Here is a 13818-nt window from a genome sequence, read left to right as displayed (position 1 = left end):
CGGTTCACATCGGGAAAAGTTATGAATCAAAATTTAAAACAACTCCGAAAAAAATAAGCATTTTTTACACATTCTGATGTAATTTTCTCGAAAACTATGCAAGATAATTTCATGAAAGTCATCATACATTCGTTTATACACAAGATATTGATTCCTGCTGAAAATTGCCAGAATCGGTCCATAATTTCATATACCTCCCATACAAAAGTACATATTCCCGGAAAATGAGTTTTTTGTTAATAACTTCCGTTAGAATGTTGATATCTTCACAAAATTTTAAAAATTAAAATCTTATGGCAATAGAATTCATAGAGAGAAAGCATTTTTTGGATCGGTCCATAATTGGACATAGCTCCCATACAAGGTCCCCTCCCGAAAATCACTTAAACGCGCATAACTCATTACTAAATTAAGATATCCATATAAAATTTGGAATAAGTATTGCTCATATGCACAAAACTATTACTGTGAAAGTTTTTTCCGATCGGTCCATAATTGGTCATAGCTCCCATACTGGTCCCCTGCCGAAAATCACTTAAAAGCACATAACTCATTACTAAATTAAGATATCCATATAAAATTTGGTACAAGTATTGCTCTCATATACAGAAATATTTTAATGCAATTTTTTTGCGATCGGTCCATAATTGGTCATAGCTCCCATACAAGGACCCTTAACGAAAATCACTTAAACGCGCATAACTCATTACTAAATTAAGATATCCATATAAAATATGGAATAGGTATTGCTAATATGCACAGAAATATTACTATGAAATATTTTTCCGATCGGTCCATAATTGGTCATAGCTCCCATACAAGGTCCCTTCCCGAAAATTACTTAAACGCACATAACTCATCACTAAATCAAGATATCCATATAAAATTTGGTACAATTATTGCTCTCTCATACAGAAATATTACTATGAAATTTTTTTTCGATCGGTCCATAATTGGTCATAGCTCCCATACAAGGACCCTTGCCGAAAATCACTTAAACGCACATAACTCATTACTAAATCAAGATATCCATATACAATTTGGTATAATTATTGCTTACATATACAGAAATATTACTATGAAATTTTTTTCCGATCGGTTCATAATTGGTCATAGCTCCCATACAAGGTCCCCTCCCGAGAATCACTTAAACACACATAACTCATTACTAAATTAAAATATCCATATAAAGTTTGGTACAAGTATAGCTCTCACATATAGAAATATTACTATGAATTTTTTTCCGATCGGTCCATAATTGGTCACAGCTCTCATACAAGGTCACCTCCCGAAAATCACTTAAATGCACAATATTCATTGCCAAATAATGATAGGACCAATTATGTCTTTATATACATAATTGGTCCTAGCTCCCATACAAGGTCCTTTTACGAAAATCTCTTAAACGCACATTACTCATTACCAAATAAAGCTATTGATACAAATATTAGTTTGGTATACAAAAATTCTATTTCAAGATTTTTTCATGATCGGTCTGTAACATGGGTGCGGTCGGTCCCATTCAAGTGTCCCTTCAGAAAATTACTTGAACACACATTACTTATTACTAAATTACGATATAGATACAAAATTTGACTGAAATATAGTTTTTATGTACAGAAATTTTGCTTAAAGAATATTTTACGATCGGTCTATAATTGGTCATATCTCCCATACTAGGTCCTGACCCTAAAAACAATTTGTATAGAACAAAATTATATATATGTATTTTGAAAATCCTTAAATCTTTCACACACATGCATACATGCACATTATTAAATATCGTTAAAGCATATCTAAGGGCGCTATACAAATATAAAAGAAAATGGGGTTTGTAATGTTCAACAAATCTTGGAATTGTAACAGATTTAAGCTGTTTAAATCTTGGTGTTTTTCTATTTAAGACATGAGAAAACTTATTTCTACAAATATTTGATCAATTAAAAAACTATTAATATAAAAGTAGCTGATGGAGGGTATTTAAGATTCGGCTCAGCCGAATATAGCACTCTAACTTGTTATTAAAACACATTTAACTATCTAATCATTAGATAACTTGGCTAAATTTTTGATTCCGTATTTATATTTATGCATATGTCAAACAAATTTTAACTACATATGTCGAGAAAAATGTATATTAATAGGCCAGTTTGAAAACATTTTAATATAATGATTTATCTGTACACAGAACATACTCATTTTGAACTTTATTCGGATATAATAATTTAATTATGAATTAAGCGGTATTAAGTGATTTTCAGAACCTATGGACCGATCCGGAAAAAGTTCCGTAGAATGATTCATATATACAAAATACACATTTATATCAAATTTTATCCCGATAACTTTGATTGTCAATGTGTATTTAGTAATTTTCGGAAATGGTCCTTATATGGGAGTTGTGACCAATTATCGACTGATAAGGAAAAATTTCGTATAATGATTTATATGCCAAAAAAAATTCAAGTCGAATTTTATTACATTAGATTTATTAATTAATGAAATATGTACGTTTAGGTGATTTTCGGAAGTGGACTTTATATGTATAGAAGCTATGACCTTACACAAAACATATTTGTGTCGAATTTTATCAATATTTATTACCATGTATGGACCAATCCGGAAAAAATTTGGTAGAATGATTTATATGCTCACAAAACATATTCAATAATAAATAGTTTGGGTGAATTTGGTTGATTTCCTTTGTTTAGTTTTAACGTGAGCGTGTTTTACACAGACAGACAGACGGACATAGCTAAATCGACTCAAAATTTGATAAGGACCCAGAATATATATATACTTTTATATATATATATATACTTTGTTGAGTTTTAGATGAATATTTCTTGGTGTTACACACGGAACGACAAACTTATATATACCCTCTATCACCACTGATGGTAGTGGAGGGTATAAAAAGTTAAGAACAGCGAATGGACGCTAATTAAATACATACTTATATACATATATTTTTAATATTAAAAATACATTTAAATCAAATAAATTGTCGTTTTTGTTAATGCAATTATTAACAATAACAAATTGTAGCAAAACAAAAAGTATAAAAAACAAAACAAAAATAATAACAACAAAACCGTAAATGAAGTGTAGTGTTTGTGTTACTGTGCATGAGTTTCTCTAAATCTCCAATAAGTGAAAGGAGGCTCAGTAGCAATGGAAAAAATGCATACTTTGTTATGAGCTCTCCATACAACAACAACAATAATTATGATCCCAAAAATCATAAAAATTATTTAAGTGTAAGAACAACAACAAGTGCGCCAAAACGAAACAATTGTGAAGATAATAGCGCAAAAGAAAAAATAAATAAACAGACAACAGATTCAAAAACAACAACAAACGAGAGATCTCCTCTCTCAAGTGCCCCAAAACAAGAAAATTGTGTGGAAGACAGCGCAAAAGAAAAAATTGAAAAACAAACTACTGATACAATGGTTGATGAAAATAGTAATGCTAATGTGAACAATATCACAAATAGTATCAATAACAATATTAACACTATAAAAACCAGTAATTTAACCAATAATTTTTGTAGTAATCCCAGTCACCTTGGGATACTACAAAAATTCGAAATGTCCTAGTAACATTGAGTCTCTAATTAAAGAAAAGAGAACACTCAGACGTCAATGGCAACAATCGCGATCTCCAAACATAAAGGTTAAACTTAATCAGTGACAAAGAAGACTTCACATCGACTTAAAAAATAATAAGGAATCTAATCTGAGAAATTATCTCAAAAACTTAGACCCTACTAAGAAAACAGAATATAGTCTCTGGAAAGCTGTTAAACATATGCAATGCCCTATTGCATATGAGTCACCCATACAAAAGCATTCGCCAATCACTTGGAAATGATACAGATTCTTCTATTAGTGCTAACATTATAAATAATGTGCTTCCACGCCCAATAAAATTCCGGTTCTCTACCGTGAAGACGACAATCAAAGGTCTAAAGGCAGGAAAATCATCTGGTATAGATAAAATTACTACCTCGATGATAAGTAACCTGCCCAATTCAGCACTGAGAATTATTTTGTTCATCTTTAACTCGATGCTACGTATTGGATATTTCGCAACCTCATGGAAAGCATCCGAAATTGTTATGATACCAAAACCGGGAAAAGATGTCACTCAAGTGACATCATACCGTCCCATTAGCCTGTTGTCTATATTCTCAAAACTTTTTGAAAAGTTATTGCTTGAAAGCCTTATAGTACACCTTAATGATAATTGCATTATTCCTGACCATCAGTTTGATTTCAGAAGAAAGCACAGCATTATCAAACAGGTACATCGAATAACTACTCTTATTCGGAAGGCCTTCGAGAGCAAGCAATATTGCTCAGCATTATTCATAGATATTTCTCAAGATTTCGATAAAATCTGGCACGATGGACTAATACACAAAATTGTCACATTATTACCTGCAAATGTTCACAAACTGCTTAAAGATTACATATATGAAATATCTTTTCAAATCAGATCTAAAGATGTGATCTCTTCACGTCGAAAAATATCTGCTGGAGTACCCCAGGGGAGTATTCTAGGTCCGTTCCTATATATTTTATATACTGCAGATATGCCAACGAGCGCACTGACTCACACATCTACATTTACGGATGATACCGCTTTTGTAAGCATACATGATAACCCTTCAATAGCTTCTGAAAAACTCCAGCTTCACATCGGCGAATTAGAAAAGTGGCTGGACAAATGGAAAATAAAGGTCAATGCAACAAAATGTACTCACGTTACATTTACTTTAAGACGAGAAAATTGTCCTCCCGTACAGATAAACAATATAAAAATTCCTGAACAAAGCCATGTGAGATATCTTGGTATCCACCTTGATCGCCGCTTAACATGGACTACATTTCTTGCACATCAAATTTTTCGAATGAAAAAACCATAACTTTTCGCAACTTTGAACAGAGTACCAGGCTTTAGCCTGGATAGTTCTGACAAATCATCAAATAGTCGCTTCCCTAGATATTCGAATCGAGTGTCTGCTAGGGCAGGGCATTGACAGAGAAGATTCTTCCTTCTCTTCGTCTTGACAACTTCTACAGAAGTCGTTGTGGGGGATACCAAGTCTTCTTGCATGGTTTCCAAATAAGCTATGTCCCGTGATGACAGCAACAAGGTTACTGATGTGAGGACGGTTTAGTTGCAGAAGATATGACGTGCGTTTACTGTCTAAACTTGGCCATATCGTACTCATTTGAGCACGATTGTTGAATGTCTTGCCATACTGTTTAAGGATGCCCGGCATTCCTGGACTAGTTTAGATGTAGTGTATACACCAATCAGGGATTTGATAGCAGCTTGGCTATCGGTACAACTTTGAATATTCTGTAGTACAGAATATCAAACAGAGATATCTTGGGGAGCTATTTTCCTCCGGTGAAGAGTTTTCGGACATGATGTAGCCGAAGACCCTGTGGAGAAAAGGTTTGGGTGTGCAATAGTCAGTATTATCTGGGAGAAAAGATGTTTCCTCCATAATAATCGCATGGCCGTATGGCCTGTATGTCCATTCTTGCAGATATACATTGCCATTAAGGCTTTGTTCACCCTGGCCGTGATGTTGTGTTTCCATGATAGTCTACTATCGAGTATCACCCCTAGCTAGGTATTTCACGCTATCCGAAAGTGAGAGTACGACCGCGTTTAGGTGATAGAACTCCACCTTCAGGTGTAACCCTGATTGCCATTCTTTGAATACATGCCATTCCCATGATGTTTATTGCCCATTTTATCATTCCCTCGTCTATAATGATACAGACCGGGGTTTGACAATATGTTTGTGGTCTTTCCATTGTAGTATCTAATGGTAGGTTACCTGGGAAATGAGTGTCCATTAATTCTTGCAGGGATTCTTGTCCACTCGCTGTCCATTCACCGTCAAGCGTTTGGATGTAGCCTTGACCGGTTTGTGATTTAGACAGAATTTTGCATAAACAACTTGTCTCTGAACAGTTTTCGATGTTACCACAGAAACTTCTCCACGAGCCGCGTTTAACATTCCTTACCTGATTCATAAATTTATTCAATGAGACTTTATATGTGGACCATTCACCTGATCTTTTGGCTTCATTTTTAAAAAGGACAAAGGAAACTCTTTTCAAATCAGTTGAAAAATATTAAATCGGTTAAGAAAATTTTGAAATATAATTTTTTTTGATCTGTCTAGTCAACTAAAAGCGTTTTTTTTTAAACTTCCGATTTTTAGGGTATATTGAAGATTCTAACAAGTTAGAGTGCTATATTCGGCTATGCCGAATCTTAAATACCCTCCACCAGCAAGCTACTTTTTATTGAAACCCATCTAACTATCTATTTTTTAGATAACTCGCCAAAATTTTTGTCGAACTAATTTTGATTAGGTCCAGAAATATTTAGAATTATTTATCTATACACAGAACATACTTATGTCGAATTTTATCCGGATATAATAATTTAATAACGAATTAAGTGGTATTAAGTGATTTTCAACAATTAACCTTATATGGACCGGTTCGGAAAAAATTCCGTACAATGATTTATATACATACAGTTAATCACAAAAATAAGTATACAGAAATACTGACGATTGGTTTTATTTAAAAAAAACATATTATTTTTTCAAAAAACAAGAAAGTAACACATTTATATATTAAAAACAATTATGATAACTACTATTCACTACTTTTTTTCTTCATATTTTGGTTCTTTGAGTTCTCATTTAAGCTAAAGTTAAAAAGGTGCAAAATTTACGTCACAAAAGTAAGTATACAGATCATTTCAGTATATATTTGGTTTAATGATATTAACAAAATTTATGAAAATTTTACTTGTATTAATATAATTACTTTTTAATAAAATATTTTTTACACAATAACTTGGAAAAAATCTACTTTTAGTTCCGAAATCTTGAAATTTGGGCCGATTGGCTCCGGAATTAATTAGTAGAACAGTTTTTTCTCATTTCTACGATTTTTTTTCCACTTTAGACCCCGGATTGTGGATCTGGTGGTCATTGAACCCTCCAAATGATGCATTGGAAATAGAATTTTTAACTTTTGAAAAGAGTTGTTATTTCGAAATTAATGTTATATGCATGGATTTGGCCATTTTGAACACAGTACGTTCTTAAAAACCCGAAATTTAACTCCGATTTCTTAAGACTTACAACATAAACTTTAAAATTTGGATAATTCTATATATTTTCTTTAATTTAAACAGGTTTTCCAAATACTCCGATTTCCAAAGCATACAATAATGCTACCAATCATATCTTGATATACTCGATACAATAACCATGTTTTATGGATCGGACATTTCTAGCAACAAATTAAGATGTATCCGTGTTCAAAATTGTTCAATTCGTATTCATACCACCTGATCTTACTATTTTGGACAATAATCAATTTCAGAACCGATATGTAGTGTAAGTTATTGACATGGTCACTATATGACGATTATTGGTAGTATTTAGGAGTGTGTAATGGATGATCGGAACCAAAAAACTTGTTTTAATTAATGGATACTAGTGCAAGTATTATTAATATCACATTTTAAGATATAAATTTTAGGAAATCGCCGTTAAATATCAAATATGAACGCTATACTATGTTAAAAACGGCAATGTTCCTCAATGGATTGTAATAATTGTAAAGAAACAATTAATTTAAAAGTTAAAATATCGTCATCATAATGAACAAACGAGGGATATTATTGAATACCCGATCCAAAACTCCGGGGGTTTAATGTTCTTAAATAGGCAAAAATGCTCCTATAAATAATATTCAGATCAATTACCAAAAATTTCAATTTTTCGGAACAAAAAGTGAATTTTTTCCATGTTATAGTGTACAGAATTTTTTATTATAAAATAATTACATTCAAACAGGTAAAATTGTCATGAATTTTGTTAATATCATTAAGCCAAATACATATTGAAATTATCTGTATACTTACTTTTGTGACGTAAATTTTGTACCTATTTAACTACACCTTAAATGAGAACTCAAGTAACCAAAATAACCCGGAAAAAAGTAGTGAATAATAATTATCATAATTGTTTTTAATAAATAAATATGTTACTTTTTTGATTTTTGAAAAAATAATATCCTTTTTTAAATAAAACCAATTGTCAGTATTTCTGTATACTTATTTTTGAGATTAACTGTATATACAAAATACACATTTACGTCAAATTTTATACCTAAATGTGTATGTGCGTTTAAGTAATTTTCAGAAATGGCCCTTATATGGAAGTTGTGACCAAATACGGACCGATTCAGAAAAAATTGTATACCTATGTATAAAATGTGCGTTCAAGTAATTTTCAGAAATGGTCCTTATAAGGGAGTTGTGACCAATTATGCACCGATCAGGAAACAATTTCGTATAATGCAGAAAAAGATCAAGTATAATTTTACTTCAATAGGTGCGTTTAGGTGATTTTAGGAAGTGGACTTTATATGGGAGCTATGAGCAATTAAGGGCCTATCCCGAAAAAATTTCGTAGAATGATTTATGTAAATACAAAACATATAAGTGTCGAAGTTTCTCAAGATAACTTTATTTGACAATGAAATATGTGCGTTTAAGTTATTCTCAGAAGTGGACCTTATATGGGAGCTATGATTAATAATGGACCGATCCGAGAAAAAAGTGGTAAAATGATTTGTATGTACACAAAACTTATTCAAGTCGAATTTTATTCCTATAGCTTAAGAATTCAATGAAATATATGCGTGTGCTTTTCGGAAGTGGATCTTATATGGGAACTATGACCAATTATGGGCCTATTCGGGAAAAATTTTGCAGAGTGATTTATATTTGGGCAAAACATGTTTGTGTCGAATTTTATCAAGATGGCTTAATTTGATAATGAAATATGTGCTTTTAAGTGATTTTCGTAAGTGAGCCTCATATGGGAGTTATGACCAATAATGGACCGATCCGTAAAAAATTATTTTGTAAAATGATTTGTACGTACACAAAATATATTCAAGTCGAATTTTATCCCGATAGCTTTAGAATTCAATGAAATATATGCGTTTAAGTGATTTTCGGAAGTGGACCTTATATGGGAGCTATGACCAATTATGGGCCTATCCAGAAAAAATTTCGTAGAGTGATTCATGTTTAGGCAAAACATATTTGTGTCGAATTTTATGAAGATAGCTTGACATTGAAATATGTGCTTTTAAGTGATTTTCGGAAGTGGGCCTTATATGGGATCTATGACCAATAATGGACCGATCCGTAAAAAATTTTGTAGAAAGATTTGTATGTATTCAAAACAGATTTGTGTCGAATTTTATCCCGATAGCTTTATAATTCAATGAAATATATGCGTTTAAGTGATTTTCGGAAGTCGACCTTATATGGGAGCCATGACCAATTATGGGCCTATCCGGAAAAAATTTCATAGAGTGATTTATATTTAGACTAAACATATTTCTGTCGAATTTTATCAAAATAGCTTTATTTGACAATGAAATATGAGCTTTTAAATGATTTTCGGAAGTGGGCCTTATATGGGAGCTATGACCAATAATGGACCGATCCGCAAAAAATTTTGTATGTACACCAAACATATCCAGTCCGAATTTTATCATAATAGCTTTATTCATCAATGAAATATGTGCTTTTAGGTGATTTTCGCAAGTGGACCTTATATGGGAGCTATGACCAATTGTGGACCGACTGAGATCTACGTTGGTAGTATGATTTCTGTTCATATTATATTTGTATGTACAAAATTTGGTGTTGATACCGATATATTTGATTGAGTTATTAACGATAAACTAATTTCCGGGAATATGTACCTTTGTATGGGGGCTATGGGAAATATTGGATCAATTGTAAAGATTTTGAACATAATTGATCACTGCCCTAAAAAAATAAAGTGTGACAAAATTCATCACAATATCTTTGGTAGTTTCTGAGAAAACTTCAAAAGAATTAGGAAAAAACGTAATTTTTTTGAGGTAGTCTGAAATTTTTACTCATAACTTCTTACGTTGTGAACCGATTTTGCTGATTTTCAATTCCAAAGTGCTTAGGATAATAATAAATATTTTGGGTGAATTTGGTTGATTTCTTTTACTTAGTTTTAACGTGAGCGTGTTTTACACAGACAGACAGACGAACATAGCTAAATCGACTCGGAATTTCATAAGGACCCAGAATATATATACTTTGTTGGGTCTTAGATGTATATTTCTTGGTGTTACACACGGAACGACAAACTTATATATACCCTCTATCACCACTGATGTTGGTGGAGGGTATAAAAATGGTAAAATTATCTACTCATCTAGGTCTAAAAAAGCATTATATCGCGTAATGAGTGTTTTTGAGTGTCACACAGTGTTATTAATTTAAAAAATAAAATAAATTATATAAATTGTTTGGATCTTTAAGAGGATTTATTTTAATAAATCGAAAATTTTTTAAAATGTCTTTAGTTCCTAATTTTCGTTCACTTTATGAAAATTTTTTTTATTGAATTGAAATTCTTAAACTGTTTTTATTTTCTAATGTTCATACGTTCTTTTTTATTTAAATTTTCATACGCTTTTTGAAGTTTATTTTAATCAGTACAAGTTCATTTAGTTAAGGGATATTACTTTGTTTAAATTTGTAGCGCACAAATCAATTATAAAAGCTGAGATTACTGTTTTCTTTTGTTATTCTCTTTCCCCCTTTTTTTGTATGATTATTGAAACCTTGTTTGAGTGGTTTCAATAATCATTGAACATTGAGTAATTGGGATCATTAATATTGTTTTTTAAGTTTATTAAATGTTTTAATACAGAGCTTTGTTTTGAAGAGTTTTTATTTTAAACTCAATAAGGAGAACACAATTAACATTTCGTTTCTAAATTAATAAGTTTGGGTTAAGAAGTATTTAGTATTAACTTTTTATAATATTCTTTGTTATTCAATTTAGATAATTTATATATTAACTTTATTAAAGAGCAAGTTTAGTGTTTTTATTGTTAATTATTGCTTTCGATTTTAGTTACTTGTTTTATTTATCTGTTGTGGCTGTATATGTATTTGATTAATTCCGAATATACATAACTTTTTAATTTTATCTTCCTTTTAGAAAATAAAAAACACGTACGAATTCATTAAACAGACTTATGAAATTTTGTCTGTTTTTTTATTTATATTGTTTGATGTGGCTTTACATGTATTTATTAATTTTAAATAAACATAACTTTTTAATTTTATCTTCTTTTTTAAAATAATAAAAACCACTTACGAGTTCGCAATTTTATTAATATTAAATGTCACTACGGTAACCATTTTTTCCTTTATTTTTTCGTTTTGTTTCTCTTTTGTGTGCGCTTATTTATTTTCTTTTTTTACCCTCCACCACCATCAGTGGTGATAGAGGGTATATATATAAGTTTGTCGTTCCGTGTGTAACACCAAGAAATATTCATCTAAGACCCAACAAAGTATATATATATATATATATTCTGGGTCCTTATCAAATTCTGAGTCGATTTAGCTATGTTCGCCTGACTGTCTGTGTAAAACACGCTCACGTTAAAACTAAGCAAAGGAAATCAACCAAACTATTTATTATTATCCTAAGCAGTTTGGTATTGAAAACCAGCAAAATCGGTTCACAACGTAAAAAGTTATGAGTAAAAATTTCAGACTACCTCGAAAAAAAATTAAGTTTTTTTCATAATTCTTTTGAAGTTTTCTCAGAAACTACCAAAGATATTTCGATGAATTTTGTCACACATTATTTTTTCAGGCCAGTGATCAATTATGTTCAAGATCTTTACAATCGATCGAATATTTCCCATAGCCCCCATACAAAGGTATATATTCCCGGAAATTAGTTTATCGTTAATAACTCCCTCAAATATATCGGTATCAACACAAAATTTTGTACATGAAAATATAATATGAACAGAAATCATACTATCAACGTAGATCTCAGTCGGTCCACAATTGGTCATAGCTCCCATATAAGGTCCACTTGCGAAAATCACCTAAAAGCACATATTTCATTGATGAATAAAGCTATTGTGATAAAATCCGAGTTAAATATGTTTTGTGTACATACAAATCAATCTACCAAATTTGTTACGGATCGGTCCATTATTGGTCATAGCTCCCATATAAGGCCCACTTCCGAAAATCATTTAAAAGCTCATATTTCATTGTCAAATAAAGCTATTTTGATAAAATTTGACACAAATATGTTTAGACTAAATATAAATCACTCTACGAAATTTTTTCACTTAAAAACACATATTTCTTTGTCAAAGAAAGCTATCGTGATAAAATTCGACATAAATATATTATGTCTAAATATGAATTACTCTACTAAATTTTTTCCGAGTAGGCCCATATTTGGTCATAGCTCCCATATAAAGTCCACTTCCGAAAATCACTTAAATCACGCATATATTTCATTAAATTCTAAAACTATACGGATAAAATTCGACTTGAATATATTTTGTGTACATATAAATCATTCTACCATTTTTCCCACTTCCGAAAATCACTTAAACGCACATATTTAATTGTCAAATAAAGTTATCTTGATAAAATTCGACACAAATATGTTTTGTCTTTATATGAATCACTCTACGAAATTTTTTTCGGATAGGCTCCCATAGAGAATCCACTTACGAAAATCAGTTAAACACATATATTTCTTTGAATAATAAAGCTGTCGGGATAAAGTACGACTTGAATATGTTTTGTGAGCATATAAATCATTCTACCAAATTTTTTCCGGATTGGTCCATACATGGTAATAGATCCTATATAAGGTCCACTTAAAAAAAATCACTTAAACGCACATATTTCATTAACAAATAAAGATATATTGATAAAATTCGACACAAATATGTTTTGTGTAAGGTCATTAAGGACCATTTTCGAAAATTACTCAAATACACATTGACAATCAAAGTTATTGGGATAAAATTTGACATAAATGTGTATTTTGTATATATAAATTATTATACGGAATTTTTTCCGGATCGGTCCATAGGTTTTGAAAATCACTTAATACCACTTAATTCATAATTAAATTATTATATTCGGATAAAGTTCAAAATGAGTATGCTCTGTGTACAGATAAATCATTATATTAAAATGTTTTCAAACTGGCCTATTAAAATACATTTTTCTCGACATAATTAAAATTAATTTGACATATGCATAAATGTTAGTACCCTCAATACGGAATCAAAAATTTAGCCAAGTTATCTAATGATTAGATAGTTAAATGTGTTTTAATAAAAAGTAGCTTGCTGGTGGAGGGTATTTAAGATTCGGCATAGCACTCTAACTTGTTTGTATTAGTTAATTTCTCATTGAGTCGAGCTTTCTCTTACTGTTGTAACAAACTGAGGGATGAGTTTTATTTTAAGAGAATGCAATAGAAGATTGTTCACTTGTTTTGATTTTATTTATTCAAATAAAAATATTATTTTGTGTATATATTTTTACTTTATAAATTTTAAACAACAATCACTTTTGTAGGAGGTACAACGGTAGGTACCACCACCAAGTGGTTGGAAATTTGGGCTACTGTTTCAATTGCTTGGCTAGAAGCCATAATTTAAATTCTTGCACCTCCATGGGAGCGTGCAAAAGATGCGACCAACTACACCACACGCTGTTGCATCCGCCACGTCGCCAACAACGGCAGCGAAGAGGTCCATCGCCAGACCGAAGGACGTCAAGCCCCCAACGCCCTAGAAGACCACATATCCAACACAGTCAACACCAGCATCAGGGTCGTCAACGTCAGCGCTA

Source organism: Lucilia sericata, unplaced genomic scaffold, assembly GCF_015586225.1.
Source record: "Lucilia sericata isolate MDLA Ls3-8-SP2 unplaced genomic scaffold, ASM1558622v1 Contig000178F_arrow, whole genome shotgun sequence".
In the NCBI taxonomy this organism is placed as follows: Eukaryota; Metazoa; Arthropoda; class Insecta; order Diptera; family Calliphoridae; genus Lucilia; species Lucilia sericata.
This window is presented reverse-complemented; position numbering follows the sequence as displayed.